Consider the following 15,332-nt stretch of genomic DNA (forward strand, 5'->3'; position numbering starts at 1 on the left):
ATCAGCAGGCCCATGTAAAACAATTTTACCAATTGAAGAACGTATTGGTCAAGTACAATTTCAAAAGAAAAAAATAAAAATATTGTTCCAATATAATTTAGTGAATGTTTTTTCAATGTCGAGTGACTCGTGGCATGCAGTGCATAGTTTAAATGTTGGAAAGTGTATTATTAGTAGTGGGAAATGTGCATCTACCACCGGCAATACGGCCACTAGCACAGTCTAGTTTCAGTAAATTATTCCCAAGCTCAATCTTGGGTAGCTTGGCAGGCCTAACCCAGAAGACAGGTATGTAAAGCATTTAAAAACACCACTTCAGTATAAATAAGACACACCACACACTGAAAATCCAACACCAATTTATAAACATAGGAAATATTTTTATTTTGAAAATGACACCAAAATGACAAAAATCCAATGTAGGGAACTGGAGATTGTAATTTTTAAAGAATAAACACTTCTAGCACTTAGAAACCTGGAGGGCCTGATTCACAGAACTAATTTAAGACAAAATCCTACACTTACTACCATTTTGGTATTTACAGAAGGAACTTACTCATTTCGGTTTTCACAGAAGTTAGTAGTCTTAACTTTAGGACTCCTAAATGCCTTCTGTGAATACCGAAAGTCTTACAATTAGGATTTTTCTCAATTTAGTAGTAGTAAAGTCATGACTCCTTACTTTAGGACTCCTAAACTGAGAAAAACCCTAATTTTAAGACTTTCGGTATTCACAGAAGGCATTTAGGAGTCCTAAAGTTAGGACTCCTAACTTCTGTGAATACCGAAATGAGTAAGTGTCTTCTGTGAATACCAAAATGAGTAAGTGCCTTCTGTGAATACCAAAATGGTAGTAAGTTTAGGATTTTGTCTTAAGTTAGTTATAATTAGGGAAGACCACAAGAAGGCTGAATTTTGCCTTACAGACAAGAAAGTCTTATAACTTATTTTCTGTATATTTTTCGATAAATTCAATAATAGCATATTGTTGGTTTTATCAATGCCGATCTCCTAAGTCCTTGAACGACATTTATTGAATTTGTAGCAATATTTATGTGTTCAAAAACTATTGCAATGTTATCCTATGTGGCTGGGGATCTACAATGGGAAAAATTAAATGTGCAATTTCTCCAACACCAGGGCATATAAAACATCTTTTGTAAAGACCCTGCTTATAGCTACATGACCGCCCATCCCTGGGACACATAGGGGAGTTTGTGGGAGTTCTGAATATGCAAACATAATGTAGATCCACATTTCACAGTGCTCCTAGCATCAAAGATTATTTTGGGACCCACTTTACTATGATGGGGAAGTGAAATGTGCAATTTCTCTATCTATCTTCATGGCATATAAAATATTGTTATGAGGGCCCTCCTTATAATTACCTGTAGATTATGACTTTATAAGTGCCCCTACTACAAAAGTCGAGTTTTGCAATGAATGTATTTTCATAAGCAGTGCTGCAACACAGGGCTGCTTGTAAAATGACCTCAGGCGCTCAGCAGTGCAAGTACAGAGAGGGCTGCTGGCCTGTAAGCCGCCGTGCCCTACTATATACTAGGGACTTATAGGTAGTTATAATATCCCTACCCTATTATCTACTAGGGACTTATAGGGTAGGTCATGCCAATGATAAATGCACCCTAATACATAGTGCATGTGTTTGTTTTCAACATAACAGTGGGTGTTACAATAGAGCACTGCCCCTAGGACTGGCCAGGAGAGCCCAGGGCATTCTCAGTCGGAAAATCAGAATCCAGGGTTCTCAAATAGAGCACAAAAGGAGGGGAAACTGCAAACAGATACTGATTTCTAACGGATCACTGAAATATTATCGACGGGCACATTATCGACTTACCAAAATATCGTTGACAAATTATCGACGACAAAAATATCGACTTACTATACTTATTACACAAACTACAAAAATATCGAGTAAAAAATATCGACTACTAACTATATCGAATACATAAATATCGCTTAAAAAAATATCGACTACAATTATATCGTTGGACATGAATTTAGCCCTAACACTACAAAAATATCGACTACAAAAATATAGACTACCACAATATCGTTAAAAAAAAAAATATCGAGTTCATGTTTGCACACTTTTCTTTCTAAAATACCATCTTTATCATCAATAAAAGTCATTTCTCACTAAAAAAAACTTTTCACATATAACACCTGTTTCTTACATAAAATTACTATTAATCCACATTTGCTATACATTCTATTACATGCATTTTATCGTTTTCTATTAATCTTTGCATTTAACTAACATTTTCATTACTTATTTTCACATATAAATATATTTCATTTAAACACGAACCTGCTTTAATGCGGGAACAACCACATACCACCATTCTCACATCAACAAACACTCCAATTAACTTAAAAAAATTCAAACTAGCCTATACTATGCTTCCTTAAATCCTACAACCAATCAAATCAAAGCACACATAACACATATACTATAAAAGGGCTACATGCATTCTACCATTTGTTGCTGCTACCTCTCTGGAAAGTAGATGCCAACACTTTGAAGATTTTGTTGCAGAATAAACATCTTTAAAGATCCAGCTTACCAGCTAATTAATCAAGTAAGTAACACAACATTTTTGTAGAAAACTAAATTAGAAGTGCACTATTTTCCTTACATCTCCTAAGTCTTACACTTATTTTATTTTCATGTCTTCCTACTTTTCTGATAGAAACTACTCCAACACAATTCCTATTACATGGTCATATTTCTTCATGTGCAAAATCAGATAGTAAGTATATAATAATTCTCAGTTACACACCAACTGCTTTTTTTAAACACTAATTTACAAGAGTATTTATTTTTCATTAACATTATATTTACAGATATACTGAAATTGTGCCATTTCTACAGCTAAAACGATAAAACTTCCCTAATTACACATGTAAGTATAGATGTGTTTGTTATAAAACGGCCAATTTCATTAATGCACATTTATAAACAACATTTCTTGCTTTTTACATCTTCCCTATAGTTCATTTGAAAGATCCAAGATCAACTATATCAAAACACAAGAATACCCTTCAGAAAAATGTAAGTATAATTGTTATTAGCTAAAATGTGGGCACAGAAAACGCTAACTATATTCGTAACACCATGTTATTTATTTTGAATTGCCTCTACAGATATTCAGAAAACATCATACATCTATTCTACATATCATATGAAAACATCCTACACAAAATATACCAATATAGAAGAATAGCCTTGTAAAAAATGTAAGTATATTTATCATTTCTCTAAAACTGTCAAAAAGAACACAGACTATGTTCTTAACAACATCTTATCTATTTTATATTTCCTCTACAGATATTCTGAATACATCATACAGCTATTCTACCTACAACAAAGAAAACGACTTATTTAGAAGTTAGTATACATTTAAATCTGTTACATTTCCAAACGGTTCAGTATTAAAATTATAATATTTTGCTTTTATTTCTTCTATCTACTCTACAGATCATACCTGTACTAAATTGATGAACTCCAGCAATTACTACTATTCTACTATTTAAACAAGTAAGTATATGTAATGTTTACATCAAATGCACTAGTAGACAAAAATGACAACTGCTTTTGAGTAGGAAATACGTTTGTTATATATAAACATTAACGTTGTTTTTCAATATTTTCATACCAACAGCAAATAAAGACATACATACAAGAACATCATTCAAAAGACATTTCTGCTTCTGTGACTACTACTCTGATTAACTGTAAGTATAAATGTATCACTAATGATGTTAGCACCACATAAGTAAAAAAATGTGTACTGATTTTGTTTCTTTCTACTCTTTCCTAGAACAAGTAAATCAAAATGACTGAAGGTGCAGAATTTGTCATGTCTCAGAAAAACAAATTACTATTATGCTACATGGGTTATGTGTATAATCAGGAGAGACAAAGTGGTAGAAAGGTTTTTTGGAAGTGTACAAAATATTACTCCAACAAATGTTATGGGAGGGCCACTACCGAGGAAAGTAATGTGCTATTTACTAGAGAACATAATCATCCCCCAAATGTCACAGAAATAGAAATTAGAGATGCCTTAGAAAGTATTAAAAGTGCTAGCACACAAAGTGACAAACCCACCACACAAATACTTAAAGAAGAACTGGTAAAAATCCCTGCCCATGCTTCAGGGCAACTACCCTCTATTGACTCCCTGAAACGCACAATTGCACGCACCAAACGACTCACTAGCACAACCCAACCCAACCCAACTTGTTTTGAAGAAATTATTATTTCACCCGAAATGGCCATCACACACAATAAAGATAAATGTATTCTTTTTGATAATGAAAGCAGTACAAACCGAATAATTATGTTTGCAACTGCAAGTAATTTACGAAAAATCCAACAGTGTCCCCAATGGATGATGGATGGAACATTTAAACCCTGCCCAAAACCTTTTTACCATCTGTATTCCATCCACGGTTTATACCATCATTCTAACATACCTTTCATTTACTGTTTGCTACCCAACAAACAGCAAACAACCTACACCGAAATTTTAAATGTTCTCAAAACGGAAATCAATAATTATTTTCCTGAAAAAATAATTATTGATTTCGAATTAGCTATGATAAATAGCATTTTGAGAACATTTCCCCACACAGCAATCCAGGGTTGCTATTATCATTTTAATCAGAGTATATGGAGGCATCTCCAAAAATCTACTTTAAGTGTACTATACTCTACAGATAGCACCTTTGCCTATCAAGTTAAAAAGTTAATAGCCCTGGCCTACGTCCCTGTTACAGATGTTGCTGAACATTACAATTTATTAATTGACAGCGCATATTATAAGAGGAATGAGGATAAGCTTACACCATTGCTAGACTATTTTGAAGACACTTGGGTGGGAAGGTTGCACAGATCAGGACATCGACGCCAGCCCAAATTCCAAATCCCTTGGTGGAATGTCTATCTCAGTACTTTAAACCAAGAGGCTAAAACCAACAACAGTGTTGAAGGGTGGCATAATGCTTTCCAAGCAACTACAAACCGAGACAAACCCACATTCCACAACCTTCTTGAAGCTTTGAAAAAAGAACAAAGCTATCAGGAACTAAGAATGGAACAATCAGTGTCACAAATAGGGCCCAAACTCACTAAACAAACCCAACAAATGTTCCGACTACTTCAAAGTCAAGTCACATTATACCCTACAACTAGAGGTTTAGAATACCTGGCAATAATAGCAAAAAGTCTACTATAAAAATATCAAGTAAATATACGAATGTCTTCTTACAATACTAATAAAATTCACATGTCATAAACATATATAATGAATTATAAATAAAACATATTTGTTTGACAAACTGTGAAAATTTATGTAAAAAAATTCGTAACAAATATGCAATGTTTATAATTTTTTATAACATACACATAACATTAGAAATCGACATTTCCCACCCAATCAAAATAGTAACATAAATACTTACAATTTTTGGACTTGAGAGACGCAATCCAGGAAAAATCAATCCATACAATCCAATCCAATATCTTACTACTCCAATGTGGGAAACCCTCAAAAACCCGAAAATAACTTGTAAAACGTAAAAAAACGCTCCAGGAAATCCCGAAAACAGTAGTGTGTATACGTTAAGATTTAAAGTTATATACACACTATTTTAAAAAAACGATCACGCATATCAATGTATCAATCCGATTCGAAACCCTTCAAAAAACCCGAAAAAAGTTTAAAAAGTGAAAAATCCGCTCCTGGCAAACACGAAAAATAGGAGATAAAAGTCAAAATATAAGCATAATAACTTAAACATTTGTTTCTCCGTTAAAAAACACGCTTCCTTCCATGTAGTTTTCATGCGAGGAACCGAAACCTGTAAAATAACATACATAACGAAAGCCACCCACAAATACCCCCTTCACATTTGTAAATATACTAACAATTAACATTAACCATGTAAGAAGACATTTCCGAACACTTAAAATTAGACTTGAAGGAAAAAAAGCACGACACATCTATAACGGAAACGTTTCACCCAAACGCTACTTAAACTATTAATACATACACCAAAAAACACTACAGAGTTTGATTATACCCTCAAACATGACCACTTACTTATAATTTGTAGTTAAAAATAACCTTACCTCTCTCCACGCGAAGCAACTCCCAACCGCGAGCTTCTCCAGTCCTGAATGGAGCGCAATAACCTTACGCGGTAAAAAAGTAGTCCCCTTAACCCATTTGTGTAAAAGGATAATAGAATAAACAATGTCAAATGTAAAATATATAATACATACACATGTATAATGTAACAAATTAATACACTATACTCATGACAATTTTCCTTTATTAAAAAAAAATAATATATTTAATATAAATTAATATATAATATGTATTATATATTAATAATATTAAATAATTATGTAAAACTTTGAATAAAAGATGTAAATATTTATTTATTCTGTATATTTATATGTATAATTTTGTGTATAATTTAAATAAAACATTATAAATGTTTATTGGAATAATTAATAATGATAAATAATATAACTTATTTATTGTTATTAATATAACAAGTAGAACCATTTAGTATATAAAGAATGGCCTGAAAAAAGTCTCTATTTTATCTGTGAATGTATATATTTTTGGTAATAATAAATGAATGTTTATGTTTATTAATTAATAATAATATTAATAATTAATAAAATAATTATTATTTTTATTAATTAGTACAAAAATTTATATAATTATTTCTAAGTGTAACAAAATTATATAATTGCTTTAGTAATATTTGATAAATACCAGATATTATAATTAAACATATTGTTTACCTATACAATTAGAAACTTTACAACCAAATCGATTTATATATTTTATGTAAAAACAACATTGTGTGAAATATACACCAAGAAATTTTTTTTTGTATTTCAATTGATCCTAAAAAATGTAATAATAGTCATGTTACTTTTAAAAAGAAATATGTATTATATATTTTATTATATTAATATTTAATATTAAGATTATTAAATATTAATGTAAGAAATATATAACAAATCATTGTTTAATGTATTTCTATATAAATACATTAAATTGTAAGTGACTGATGTGCATATGTAAAATTTACTGAAAGAATCTAGTAATCCAAATTATTTTTTACATTGACCACATGTATATAAATGTAAAGATGTTATTGTGTGAATAATAAAAGTAAAAAAAAATGTGATGTTATATTTGTTTGTGATTGTATTGTAGTACACAATAAAAAAATTAAAAATTGTTTAATAAACTTATTAGAAAACATCTATGTTGCATTAATTTCTATTTGTAAAATACAGTAATGAACAAATGTATACAAATGTGCTGCACACTGACCAATTTTATATGTATTATTACTACTCCAGTCAATCTAAAATCATAGAAGCTGCAGGACACTAAAAAATAATTATTGTACTATTCCTACTACACTCAAGGTAATACCATAAAATGTGGTGGAGACTAACCAATGTATTTTTATTAATCCAACTCCAGTGTTGGTAATATTACTGATGGTGCTGGACAACAACCAATTAATAATTAGATTTCCAACTCCACTCTAGCTACTGTCTGGAAACATGCTAATACATAAATAGTTTTGATTTAAATAAAGGATACTAATGTAAAGTTATAATAATACCTATTTTTGTGTAATAAATTTAATGTATGACTGTTAACTTAAACTATACATCAGCACTCTAAAATACCCCAAACTGTCCCAAAACACTAAAAATACCCCTTCACCCTAAAGGCCAAAACTGACCCAGAACCCTACAAATACCCCTTTATCAACAAACTGAAAACTGACCCTGAACCCTACAAATACCCCTACACCCACAAACTGAAAACTGACCCTGAACCCTACAAATACTCCTTTCCCAACAAACTGAAACTGACCCTGAACCCTACAAATACCCCTACACCCACAAACTGAAAACTGACCCTGAACCCTACAAATACTCCTTTCCCAACAACCTGAAAACTGACCCTGAACCCTACAAATACCCCTTTACCCACAAACTGAAAACTGACCCTGAACCCTACAAATACTCCTTTCCCAACAAACTGAAAACTGACCCTGAACCCTACAAATACCCCTTTACCCACAAACTGAAAACTGACCCTGAACCCTACAAATACCCCTACACCCACAAACTGAAAACTGACCCTGAACCCTACAAATACTCCTTTCCCAACAAACTGAAAACTGACCCTGAACCCTACAAATACCCCTTTACCCACAAACTGAAAACTGACCCTGAACCCTACAAATACCCCTTTACCCACAAACTAAAAACTGACCCTGAACCCTACAAATACCCCTACAGCCACAAACTGAAAACTGACCCTGAACCCTACAAATACTCCTTTCCCAACAAACTGAAAACTGACCCTGAACCCTACAAATACCCCTTTACCCACAAACTGAAAACTGACCCTGAACCCTACAAATACCCCTACACCCACAAACTGAAAACTGATCCTGAACCCTACAAATACTCCTTTCCCAACAAACTGAAAACTGACCCTGAACCCTACAAATACCCCTACACCCACAAACTGAAAACTGACCCTGAACCCTGCAAATACTCCTTTCCCAACAAACTGAAAACTGACCCTGAACCCTACAAATACCCCTTTACCCACAAACTGAAAACTGACCCTGAACCCTACAAATACCCCTTTACCCACAAACTGAAAACTGACCCTGAACCCTACAAATAGCCCTTCACCCACAAACTGAAAACTGACCCTGAACCCTACAAATACTCATTTTCCCACAAACTGGAAACTGACCCTGAACCCTACAAAAACCCCTTTACCCACAAACTGAAAACTGACCCTGAACCCTACAAATACCCCTACACCCACAACCTGAAAACTGACCCTGAACCTCCAAAAAACTCCTTTACCCACAAACTCAAAACTGACCCTGACCCCTACAAATACCCCTTTACCCACAAACTGAAAACTGACCCTCAAACTCAAAAATACCCATTTACCCACAAAAGTTAAAATTTCCCAAATCCAACTAAATACACCTTTACTCACGAGTAGAAAAAGGACCCAGAACCCTAAAAAATTAACCTATAACAAAAAGTATGAAACTAAGCCAGAACACTATAACTAATAATGAACACAACATTAAACATAAATATATAAAAGAAAATTATTTGTTTAAAAAAACTATTATAAAATATATTATCACATTAGCTACAATAATAATTTAGATTAATTCATATTGTTTAATTCCAATTAATTAATTAACTACAACATAAATTAACACATTACATTTAAATGTATACAATTAATGTAATTAAGTCATTATTATAAATGAATTACCAATTAATTTATTTAAATGATATGCAATATATTAATTACATCATTAACTAATTATAATTAATGTGTTAGCAATTAATAAATGTAAATAATATACTAATTCTTAATACAATAAATCACTAATTATTATTAATTAATAACCAATGTATAAATTAAAATCATATACAAATTAATTTTAGAAAATAATAATTATTAATAATCAATTAATCAATTAATCAATTAAATTATATGCTAATTAATCAATTAAACAATTAACTAATTAATATTAATTAATTACCAATTAAAATCTAATTAAAACAATTACCAAACATATATTAACTAATTAATTATTATTAAATTACTTCCCACCCTATTCCCCTATAAACCCACAACCCGCTCCTAAACATTAGGTACTATTTATTTATATATTATATATATATTAGTTTATAAAATCAATATTTTCTAACATTTTCTCGATATTTTTTACTTTCACTATATTTCGATATTTTGTCTTGTCGATATTTTTGAGTCGATATTTTTGTATTCGATATTTTTGGGTCATTTTTGCAGTCGATATTTTTTTCAACGATATTCCTATAGTCGATATTTTGTTATTGTCGATATTTTTCCGTCAATATTTTGTCCATTCGATATTATGTAGTCGATATTATGTCCACTTACCATTTCTAACATGAATCTTCAAATGTGTAGGAATGTACTTTGGCCCATGATGAAGCCACAGCCGGCCTCGTGCAGCAGTATACAAATTACTTGAAGACGCCTATTCGCTAGGGCCTTTGCTATGATCCTGACATCCACTCCCCTCATTGAGAGTGGCCTATAGGATCCTGAGAACACTGGTCTTTTTCAGGTTTCAGAAACCTAAATATACTAACTTCATTCATAGTCTTGGGTAATCCACTTAATTATTCGGTCTTCCTATAAACTACCAAAGGTTTCTCCTTAAAGAGTACAGAGTATTATTGGAAAAACTCTGGAAGGAGGCCCTCCATCCCCTGGACATTTCTTCTAGGCAGATGCTAGCAGTTCCTCTTTTTAGCGATATTTTTTATCCCCTCTATCTGTTTCCCTGTGAGTTTGAGGAGGTGCAGTTTCGACAGCACATCTTTCCTTAGATTTGCTTACAATGTTGGGATTGATACAGGTCTGTAAGGTATTGGTGTTGAGGTAATAGAAATTTTCATGTAGCCAAAGTGTCCCCCTACCCGCACCCTATCCATGCACCCATGTTCCTTGTATGTCGTGTAACTTCTTTTCTGTTCATGCTAGAGAGACGCAAATACATTTGCGTCCAAAGTTAACATGTCAGCTATCCAGCCATGCAGAAATATCCTGTTAATTAGGTTTCTAGACCTACGGTGCCAACGTCTTTACATGGTACACTTTCACGCTTTCGTCCACGTTTTCTGGCCCAGTCGAGTTAGGCCCTTAAACGAGGCCCCGAGTCTCATCTCTCCTGTCTCTGAAAGCTGTATGCATCCCTGACCCTTGCCTTACTTCCTGCCTCAGACGAGCGGTGCCCGGCTCGGCCTGGTTCGCTTGCCAAGATAATGTTTTACCTACAAGTTATCTGTCCAGCCTCCTCGAAAACACATTCCAGTCTAGTGAAATAGGTAAACATATTCCCGGCTGCAGAGCAAAGGGCCCTGCTTTCCTGTCTCCATGCAAGTAATTTACTGCTCCTGTTACCATGGTAGGCCCATGGCCCCCGCACTCTACATGAATATCCCTTTGCACGCACTCGCATTTAGTGTTGAACGGCCCTTGCCCGAGAGACCTTTTACTCCAGACACTACATCCTCAAAACATATGATATCAGATATGCTATAGGTACAGGTCGTTTTGACACCCCAGACACCAGTCTCCTCTACTCGTGCAAAAGTCAAAGCCCCCAGTTCTCCCCGGTTGCACGTCATGCTCAGCTACGCGCGCATATAGGTTAGAAGTTTCTGCTGATTCCGCAACTTTCTCTATGCATCCACCCACTTGTGACGTTTTATGTTACGTTTCTCTGACATGTTCAGTGCACGCCCATGTGTACGCCTTCTTACACACCTCCTGTTACGCACATGTGTTCTTATCACCTCTTTTCACCTGTTACGCCTACTGTATTCACTGCCATGCACTGTTTTACTATATATATTGTGTACTGTTAATAAAAAGTGAGAATGTCCCTTCCTGAACCTGCGTGGTGATGGAACCGATGTCCCATGCTTCGAAGCATTATATTAAAGCCCGTATGACTCAGATTCCACGGACTCTGCCTCTCATTTGAATGAGCTGTCTTGTATTGATAATTATATGGAAAAAAGGATTAGGTAAAATTTATTTACCACAGTGTAAATGGCATTCTATGCTTCTCCCACCGCACATCTAGCTTACAGTACCTCCTCCTTAGCCCCTGGGTCTAGAACCTCCATTATCTGCAGTGGGACAACTAATTCTTCACACAGGGCCAAGTTACTCTGCGGTTGCTGAATACTGTATATTCCACTCAGACACACAATGTGTAGTACTACTTTCAGAATCTCCCACTCCTTTGCTTTGGGATTGTCTACTAGTTTTCCTAAAAGGAAAAATACCTTGGACTTCTCAAATGATTGTACTAATGTGGAAGCGTTTCCAGGTTCAGTTGCTATTGCATGAGTGCCCAAACTGTGGTGTCACTGTATTCTATTATAAGGGGCAAATGGTCTGAGAGGCATTTAGTCATTTGGACCTCTCATGATTAGCATGCTGTCCAGTCTTTAAGTACCATTAATGGCTGAGTTACATGAGAATGTTTGGGTGGAGGACTTTCCACAGTCAATACCATCCATCTTAGCCATTACTTCAGACAAAGCTCCAGTCATAGCCAGTTTAGTGTGTTCTCTATTAGGATGTCAGTCCATGTTGCGGGCCAGGATGGAGTTAAAGTTGCCCACCCAGATTATCGGGGAGTCCACTGAAGATGCCATATCCTCCAATAGAATAAAAGGCCTTATCTTCAATATATGGAGCATAAAAGTTGACACAGCAATTTTCATTACCATTGGCCGGGACTGCCAGCCTTGAGCCAGGGCCTGTAGTGCGAGGTGGCGGCCTTTAATCAGGCGCTAGACTGTCTCGGCTGTGTAACTTGTGTGGCTGTTCCAGGACTGTCTCTGAGGCTTTGGAGCCTCTGCCTGCTGCCCTGATGGTGCGACCGAGGATGAGGGCCTCAGCTCTAAGAGCCCCTACGAAGCCTCCGCATGTGGCAGATTCTCCTTCCTGATCTTCCGGCTGCCTCATCCAGACGCCTTGGCTGTGATGCCTGCCGGGACTCCCAGCCTTGAGATGGACCGGTGGCATGAGGTGGGGGACCTGTAATTTGGCGCTATGGTGGTGAGCTTGCTAGGAAGTGCGGGAATGCGTGCGGCTGTTCCCAGCCAGACTCAGCTGCTCGGGAGCATCTGCCAGCTGCGGCCGTTGATGAAGTTCTCTGCACGCACAGCCCCTCTGTCTAACCAGCCATCCTTCCGGCAGTTGAGAGTCACTGGGCTTTATCGCTGTTGGTGTAAGTGACCTTCTACTGCACTACTCTGATATCCAAATTAAATGGGTGGACGCTGGAGGTTCAGGGGACCACGGATCTCCCGACTGCCTGACCTTGGAACGGTCATGGCATTACACTAATCTCGGCCCCCTGAGCACTTGCATTGCTTAGCTTTGGCCCTAACTCTACATGTTGGAAGCAATTTGTGTCTTTGTGTGCAGCTGCAATCCTCTGCCATTTCGTGTCTCTTTTATGCTGTGTCTCTATCTTTCAGCCCCTCTCAAAATGGACACCCCAGATGAATCAGGTTTCCCCATTTGGAATTGCAATCAGTTTAAGAAACTCATTCTATTAATGATCACCACAACCAGCATGTTTATGAGAGTTAATGTTGCTCTCTGATACTCACATAGCCTTATTTAAACTATTATATTTAAGACACCACACTATATTACATATATATTTTTTATTTATTGTGAATATATACTATATTTACTATTTAGGCTGACATCTTGGATCGGTATGGTCCTCTGATGATCTCTTACTGTGTCACAATACCCAACTTAAGCTTGGCTGGTGTCTGCGGCTCTGCCTTTATCAGACTGCTCCTTCTGGTTCTCAATGGATAGGGGATCCTGGTGTTCATCTTCCTAGGCTCCGCACTCTCCCCTTCCTCATTAGGGTTTCCTCCTAGGCCTTCCAACCCGCACCTTACTACCCCAAGATAAGGTCACTAGGATCAACTAGTAACTTCTGTTTCAACATCTCTATACACCGGGACATGATTTCTTGCACTCTAAGCATGACTTAAACACCTTTACTACTGCAACTACCATGTGGTGACCATCGTTTAGGTTAGTGACACTTTGTTATCCACTTGAGCTTCTCCATGGTAACTTTTTCACTCTCCTCCTCCCCCGTACCGTAATCATTTGAGGCTCCCACACAGCTCTTCATTCGCCCATCTTGTAGGCCAGCTTGGAACGGGCCAGCTTGGAACGGACAGTGACTCTGGGCTTTCCACGCAGCCTCCACAATTAAAAGTAAATTTGTTCCACTAGGTGATTTTTCCTCTTTGTGAGCACACCGCCTCTTCTCTAAATCATGCCCTCTCACAATCAGAGCACTGGACTCCAGATTGGAGAAGCTAGGTATGAACAGCTACATAACTAACTATCCAACCAACTTGTACAAAAACTCGGTTAAATCTCTCAAACATAGACTACTCAAAGCTAATCCAGAAACTCTTAACTCTAACCCTTACTTTTGCATAAAAAGGGGCTATTATTAGTGATCTGATTTTTTCTACAAAAAGAAGAGCCTAGTGGAGAAAGGCGTTCCATTTGTCACTCAAGATCGCTTATTCTAAGAAATTTCCACATGGCCTAAGGGTCACGGCTGTGCCTTCACCCTAATACAGAGCAAATGCCACCATATCGATTTACAACAATGGGACTAACCTCATATACGCCTCCAATCAGAATCTGGGTATCTTTTATGACAACTTTTCATCCCTCAAAAAAATCTCTTGAGCAAAGTAACACTCTCAATCTCTCTAATGATGCCAGCCCCCTGACCAGCCCTCAGGACTTCCAAGAACTCTCTTTATTGAGCCATACTCACCTGCTGACTTCCCCCTCCTACATTGAACACCACCCATATGAACAGCAGCTAGGTCGCAAGGACTCTCCCTCCATCTTCTGTTAGCTAGGTGTCACAGACTCACCCTCCATCACCAGTCCAGCCAGACTGGACTGCCTCCACTCCCTAATGGCTGGATCTAATGATAGCCTTAGCCCTGATTACCACTTTAACACTTCCTTCACTCCCCTTCCTCCTGTCTCTCGCCTAGATAACTCTGTTTTTCTACACCCACTCTCTACTCAGATTGCAGATATCCCTAACCACATTAACAGCAAGGCAACTTGCACCTCTGCAAATCCTCATCCCTTGAACCTCTCTCCTCCTCCACCCATGCTCCTCCCTTGCTCCAGTTTGGGCTCCCTTTTGCAGTTCCTTTCTGACCAGCAGCTCAAGAACTCCTTCTCTGAGGAAGTCCTCCTCCAATACCCAATAGCCATGATCCCTGATCAGGGTCTGCTTCTAGGCTTAAGAAAATAAGTCTGGGGCTTCTAATACTCAAAACTAACAACCAAAAACTCATAAACATCACCTCAGAGGTGGCCTGTGACCTATCTCCTAACAAGACCTCGCAGGAGATCCTGCAAATGAACAACCAATACCCCAAAATGCCGACTCCCTCCATTATGCAATCGACCGACCATGGGCAGAAAACACACATCCAGAATTGGAGTACTTCTCCCTACCCTAACACCCCATCGAGACCCACTAGATCCAAGAATCAACTATCTGATCTGGACATTCTCTCCCTCCTCCGTGACTACAATTTCTCTCTACCGCTCAAA

Source organism: Lissotriton vulgaris, chromosome 8 (assembly GCF_964263255.1).
Source record: "Lissotriton vulgaris chromosome 8, aLisVul1.2, whole genome shotgun sequence".
Lineage (NCBI taxonomy): Eukaryota > Metazoa > Chordata > Amphibia > Caudata > Salamandridae > Lissotriton > Lissotriton vulgaris.